Source organism: Glycine max, chromosome 14 (genome assembly GCF_000004515.6).
Source record: "Glycine max cultivar Williams 82 chromosome 14, Glycine_max_v4.0, whole genome shotgun sequence".
Classification (NCBI taxonomy): domain Eukaryota; kingdom Viridiplantae; phylum Streptophyta; class Magnoliopsida; order Fabales; family Fabaceae; genus Glycine; species Glycine max.
This window is the reverse complement of record NC_038250.2, coordinates 7,553,020-7,560,970: the sequence shown is the minus strand read 5'-3', so window position 1 is coordinate 7,560,970 and position 7,951 is coordinate 7,553,020.

Here is a 7,951-nt window from a genome sequence, read left to right as displayed (position 1 = left end):
GCGCACTCCTTGTAGCGCACTACTTTATCAAATCCAAGTTTGCCAATTGGAAAGATCCTTTGCAATCTGTCATGGCCATATTCAGTTGGTTGATACAATTATTCAAGATATGCTATATTGATGCCTTTGCTTGCTACTTTTTGCCTTAAAAAAATTATCACACAAAATAGTTTGTGTGATTGGCCGATGATGCAAAAATTTGATATACTATTAGTAAATAGATTATTGAATCATGACATAATACTTTCTAATACTTTATTATAACAAAATTTAATTTTGAAATATTTTAAATTAAGATCTAAATGGATGTATTTTTATTATGAAAAAATAACGTTTTATTAACTAAAATTAATTTTATTTCAATATTTTAATTTATATTTATGTTATTTGACAGTACATAAAAATATTTACAATGTACGAAAAACTAAATGTGAATTTAAAAGATTATAATGGGCTAATTACATGTTTGTACATAATTTTTAAAAAATAATCATTTATTTAGAAAGCACTCCAAATTTTGTAAAAATAAATATTTTTCAGAAAATTTAAGCTAAACACGTAACTGATGTTATGTTCGATTTTATGCAAAATTAATATAAGAGATTATTTAAAAGAAAAAGGTGAATTTTGAGAATTAACTAAGATAAAATTGAAATTAAGGTGTAAGTGGACATAAAATTTATGAATTGACTGTGACAAAATTAAACTTTATCAAAGAGGATAAAGTTTAAGGATTAATTAAAACAACACTAGAGTTTAAGATATCTATTTATAAAAGGTGAAATTCAAGGGATTTAAAAATCATGCAAGCTCGAGAAATCAATCTTTACCTAATGCCAAAATTCAGAGATGATTTTTTGTGAGAAACATGTATACATATAGAATTTAATTTAAACGTAATGGTAATAATTTATTGATTTTTATAATAACTAAAGTCATTGATATAATAATTCTTAATTGATTTATAATGCATATATATATATATATATATATATATATATATATATATATATATATATATTGTTAATTTATTGGCAAATATACTATATTGTCTCAAGTAGTAAGAGATAAGGAATTTAAGATAGAAGATAAAGAGAGGTAGAACATAAGATAAAGATATAAGTAAAAAATGATAAAGATAAAAAAAAATAGAGGATAAGATAGATAAGAAATTTTAAGGTAAAAGATAAGAAAAATAAAAGATAGAGATGATGATAAAAAGATAAATTCAGAATTTAAATATGTTGTGGCCTAGTATGCCAAAAGTACTTGTGATGAAATGTTAATGATTCTCTCTATCTAATTAATGATATCAATGTTTGCACTCACATCTACTAAGACATTTTATCTTTGGTTTTGGTTTCCTGCATGAAAAACATAATTTATCTATTTTTTTCTCCCAATTTCTTTGCAAAGATAAAAATAATAAATCGCATTAAGATTAGAGATGCATGAATTGGGCTAAACGAATATCAATCTATTTTTAGCAATAATTTCATTTAATACTATTTCATAGTTCTTTAGAAAATAACTATTTTTCAATGCATTATCCCCTAAACACTATATGGATGGATCATGAAAAACAATTAAGCACAAAAAAGAGCAATAGAAATAGAATTGCATTAAATAGATAACAAGAAAGAGTTACATTACGAGAGTTGGTCTGCCAAGCTCCCAACAATGGGGTTTTAGCCTCTCATTGTCATGAGAGACTTTACACTTTAGAAACTGATGTGAATAGAAGACGGGAAGGGACGAATAAAGGAAGAGAATGGATAATGGACATAGATAGAGGGTTTCCCCTATTGAAATAATCAGGCTTAGGATGGATTCATTAAAGAGCTCTGAGTCTCAGTGTCTCGGAGGTGTGTAGGGATTTGTGTCTTTCTCCTTTGCTTCCTACTCCTTTTATAGGTCTAAGGTAGCTTAATTTTCACGCGACCTCATGTTTAGCACGAACTTTCGTGCTAAGCACGCCTTTGGGCTTCTTTGTGCTAAGCGTGAACTAGCCGTTAAACGAGGAGACACATTAGGTCTATCTTACACGCTAAGCGAGATGTCCCATTCTTCAACTTTTTCTTCAAGTTTTTGCTCAATTTTCCTCCAAAGCACTTGAAATCTTCTCTTCTTTTAACTCCTCCTAACCAAAAACTGCAAAGATATTAATTTCTTTATTATTTTTTTTAAAAACAATGGTAAAGTAAAGAAATTGCAATCATTCTTAACTAAAATTGACTATCAAATTTCGCAGTTATCACCTCCCTTAAATAAAAATATTTGTTTGTCCTTAAACAAAAGACAAGTTTTGAATGTACTGACACATGAGATAACTGCGAACCCTTTCAAACCTTTCAATAACTGACCTTTGAGCTTGCATTTGTCTTGATCTTATGATGAAAGCATGAAGGAATCTTAAACACTATATGGATGGTCAGACCATAATAAACAATTAAGCACAAAAAATAGCAATAGAAAGAAAATTGCATTAAATAGATGATAAGAAAGAGTTACATTACAAGAGTTGGTCTGTCAAGCTCCTAATAATGGGATTTTAGCCTCTCATTGTCGTGATAGGCTTTACACTTCAGAGGAGGGTGTGTGGATAGAAGAAGGGAAGGGACAGATAAAGGAAGAGAAGGGATAATGGATATAGATAGAGGGTTTCTCCTATTGAAATACTCAGGCTTAGGATAGATTCATTAGAGAGCTTTGAGTCTCAGTGTCTCAAGGTGTGTAGGGATTGGTGTCTTTCTTTGTTGCTTCCTACTCCTTTTACAAGCATAAGCTAACTAAATTTTCATGTGACATTGTGCTTAACGTGGGATTTCGCGTTAAGCGCGTCTTTGAGCTTCTTCGCGCTAAGCCTGAGCTGGCCGCTAAGCGAGGAGACACGTTGGGTCTGTCTTGCGCACTAAACGAGCTGTCTCATTCATCAACTTTTTCTTCAAGGTTTTTTCTTCAAATTTTTACATCAATTTTCTTCCAAAGCAGTTGAAATCTTCTTCTTCTAACTTCTGCTGATAAAAAAATGTAAATATATTAATTTATTTATTATTTCATTGAAAATAACGATAAAGTAAAGAAATTACAATCATTCTTAGCCAAAAATTTCTATTAAATTAACACAAAATTTGCAGTTATCATATATATATATATATGAGATGTGACTCTAAGAACAATTCTAACTTTAAAAATGTGATCACAATCACACATAAAAATAAAAGTTATTTAGTGGTGAGGTGATTACCTAAAAAAGACATATTTATCAATCTTTTAATATTGATCATTTAAATAATATCTAATGGTATGTTAAAAAAACATATAAAATGGTTTAAATTCATGTTCTTATGTTAGCTGTAAGTATTTTTGCTTGAGTAATCTACTCTATATATAAATAAAAAGAATGTTTGATTCTATAAGGTGGTGTCAAGTGATAATTACATATTCATTCCTTTGAAACATATTAAATGATATTATTTAATTTAATAATTAATTCAAATAAATATTATTGTATTATGTAAATAAAATTTACTTTATTATGCGTTCTATATTCAATTATTATTCAATTATTAAATGCAAGTGATTCTATATTCAGAATTTTTATTCTTACTAAAAGATTTTATTCTATTTTAAAAAATTATTCTTGATCAATTATTTCATTCCTCTTTTAGCATTTTTTTAATAATGATCCTAATATAGTTTAATAATGGATTACGAAAAATGATCATCTATTTATTTGATTCTTTTTTGGTATTTTTTAGTTAAAAATATATCTTTTGTAGGCTATATGTATTAAGTTATATCAATTTTGCAGAGCAAAGATATGTAATTAACAATTATAAAAATAAAATATAAAATGAAATATTAAATTCATGAATCATATTTAAACATTAATTGATAAAAATATGTTCAAATGTTAAAAAGCATTTGAAGTTTCAATAATAACATTCACCCATTTGGAATAACTTTTTAGTTCAAATCAATTTTTACTTATTTGTTCAGTTAAGGAAGATATTTATATTTTGAATTAAATTATTTGATTGATGTTCAAATTTATTAAATTAAAAATATATAAATTTATTAATATAAAAATATAGGAAAATATATTAAATATAAAATAAAATTCACGAGAATACATCATGAAATACAAAGTTTTATAAAAATACAAACTTGATGCATGTATAAGAAAAAAATAATATACATGTAAAATTTTGGTGTGATTTTTATAACGTTTAACATTTTATTGATTATTAATTTCGTTTACTATTTGTGTATATATATATTAATAAATTTTTTACTAATTAAAATATGATAAATATACACATTATAGATTATAAAATTAATATCTGTGTAAGACACATGACACTAAGCTAATTTCCTATATACAAAGGATGACTCTTTAGTGAAAACAATTATTATTTTTAAAATGTGAAAAATATATCTGTAGATCATACAATTATACATTAAATATATAGTGAAAAAATGAGAATTAAAAATTTAGACTGATCGATAGATCTTTTTTAAATGATCAATATTAAATGGAAAATGCGTAAATTTTTAAAATAGTCATATGAACACTAACGAACTATTAATCTTAAACATTTATACATAATTATATAACCTAAATTTATATTTTTCATTTCATACAAAAAGAATTCCCACTTAATAGAGTTTAGCAAATAGATGGTTTTGTTATCGATCCTCATGAGTACAAGCAGAACGTAAAGTTTTTCATCTCCATTTTATTTGAATTCATCCGTGGGAATCATTTTATGGCTTCAGAGATGCAAATAAATTGCAACCTATATAATAATATCTTTATTTCTTTTTCGAAAAAGTTAGGTTTTAGAGGGCTTGAAATCACATGTAAATACGGACTCACGTCAGTATGAAAGTAGTAAAACAATTTAAATAATTTTTATCAAATTTAATTTGTGAATTTTATATTTGATTATAGTAAAGAGATTTTGTGCGCGCTGTAAAAATTATATAATTTTTCTAATATGAGCATAATTTTGCATTACTCAATAACACGAAGCGATTTAAATGTATCCAAAATCAAGTATATATTTCTTTTTGTGGCTAAATCATGTATATTTTAATAAAATCTAATTTTTGCCACTAATATAACGCCCATTAAAATACAATAATAACGTTGCAAACAGAGCAGAATTGAAGCAGCACAAAAAGGATACAGAGATTATGTTTTTCACGTGATTATACGTACTCAAAAATTCCGCCTTAACCATAAGTCTGTCTGTTCTATGACTTGCAATAAAATAATTTTGTAATATCAAAAATACCCAGCAGGCGTGCATGCGGTGCATGTTCAGATGTATCAGTATTTTCAATTCATTTGATATATCCATAAAATTAACATTTTCGTGCAATAAAATGGGTATGGGACGGATACGATAAACTTTTGTATCGCCCATGAAGGACATGTACACTTAAAAGTTGCTGTACATTAAACTTAATTTTCTTTTCTTCTAAGCCATCTTACATAACATATATCAGAATTTCTCAAAAAAACTTGCACCAGAGTGGAAATTCAGAAGCGTGAGTCTAGTCTATTAACTGAGACAAAGGCGTCTAGTTAATTTTCTGCGACGACAAGTTGCTTTCTATTTTTTCGTTTTTTTTCATTTCTATTACATGCATATTTTTATAGGCTCGATCTCCAATAAACGAAGTGGGGCGTGGTGGGGAAACAAAGAGAAAGAAATGCACACAGAAGAAGTGGCTATAGCTAGTGCATGCAATGCGACAGGGATCGATTATGGCAAGTGATGGGGTGAAATGGTAGATGATTTTGGAACCTAAGCTAAGCTATTAGTGTCGTGCTTTCCAGCCAACACCAAGCAATTACAAACAACTTTTTCTCATTGATCTTACACATTTTTAGCACCTAACTAAGGTTGTCTCCTCATTCCAACATGGACCAACTTTTGAGTATGGAACATGGTCTCCAATTTTTACTTATTGTGATAGGTTTTTCAGTTTCATTAATTTTGTTAGTTATCTACAAAATTACAAAGTAATAGCACTAAAATCTTGTATGGTGAATAATCTTCTCATAAAGATTCGTCAACACCTAAAAATCATGTATAAGTGTAATGTAATTGATAGAATATATTATGATAAGATATTCTATCAAATACAAACTAATTAGTTAGACTAACAATACTAATAGAATATCTGATCATATATTCTATCAGTAATTATGGTTAAATAAAACTCGATTTATTAATAATTTTAACATGTCATTGACACTATTCAATCATAAATGGGGTGTCTTTCTAATTGTCGTTCAAATATGTATTATTTCTATATTCGTAGACACTAATTTTATTATTTTCAGAATAAATTACATAAATTTCTTGAAGTTTGCTCTTATCATAGCTTATATCCTTTAATTTTTAAATCCTAATAAACACCTCCTAATTTTTTTACTCTCGTTACATCGATCCTTCTTTTTAGGCATAAAAAGTGTTGTACTAACTCATCATTGAGGACCTCGATCAAGGTATAGTTGGCATGGTTGTCAAGATCGAGGAGGAGGTCAAGGTTGCGAAGGCCAATGTTGGCAACGATGACAACGATAGAGAAGCCGAGGCAAGCAAGGGAGAGGTCAAAGCTGGCGGTGGTGGTGGTCTTGCCCACGCTGCCCTTGTTGGAGGTGATGACAGCGATGTAGGGGGTGGAGCCGAAGAGCTTAGGCTTGTGATTCCATTGGAGGAGGGCGGAGGAGGGTTTGTGTTTTTTGGGTGTTAGGGTTTTGGAGAGGAGGAGGAGAATAGGAGTGGAGGAGGAATGCGGAGTTGAGGGCACTGGTAGTGCTAAGGATAAAGTGGTAGTGCTAATTATTAAATATGTAAATAATATGATAAATTAATTTTTTAAGATAATTTAATTTAATGATAAATTATTTTTAAAATTTTAAAATTTAATATTAAATTAATCTTAAAAAAATATAATTTATTATTAAATTTATCTTTAAATATTATAATTTAATAAAAAAAATATAATCTTATAAGTTTAACTACTAAACTAATTTATTATATTTTTTCATTTAAAAATTTAATTTATTACTGTATCACACCTAAGAGATAAATTTATCTATTTATATCAGATGTTATAAAGACAAAAAAACAGCAACTCCCACTTCACTCTGGTCAAAGTCAGACAAGCCACCACTGTCTGAAGAATCAGAAAGTAGTTGATGATTTCCTTGCTCAATGCAGGAAATATAAAAATGAAAAAGCAAAACTCTTTATTGGGACTCATAAATCCTTTCTGCTGCTGCAGGCTGCAGGTAGTACAATGCAGAATGCAGTGGCTACAGCTAAAGAGAGATTGTGGTAATCACTAATCAGGGAACTCAACTGGAATATCTTTGTCATCTCTCCTCTCCCCCAGTTACAAATTTGCAATATAACAGCACAGCACTGTTACTCTGCTAGTTGTACGGGCAACATAACAGTAAATAAGTTAACTCACTTTTTGTTCGCTGTTAATTTGTTTTACTCACATAACAGATATTTCTATATGTGGTTTTCAATAAGTTGTTCTTAGTTGAATATCACAGCTAAAAGTCTAATTTTATTTTAAGTTTGTTTGGATTCTCGTCCACACACTGCAGACGTAGATTACATAAGCAATTATTAGTTGTTCTTTATTAAATTTGAGGTGAAAACATGAATAGCTTTTTTTTTTTGAAACATAATAATTTATTAGAATCTAAACATACTTTGCATGGTTGAAAGTCTTTAATGATTAATTAGAGCATTTAAAATTATATGTATAAGAAATTTATTAATCTACATATTATTATTTTTTAGTATAATTACGTTATCAAGTTACATAATTAATATATTTTAAGATAATTTTATATTAACAAATCTCACAAATATTTATTAATGTATACATATTTATCTTTTAATAATATGAA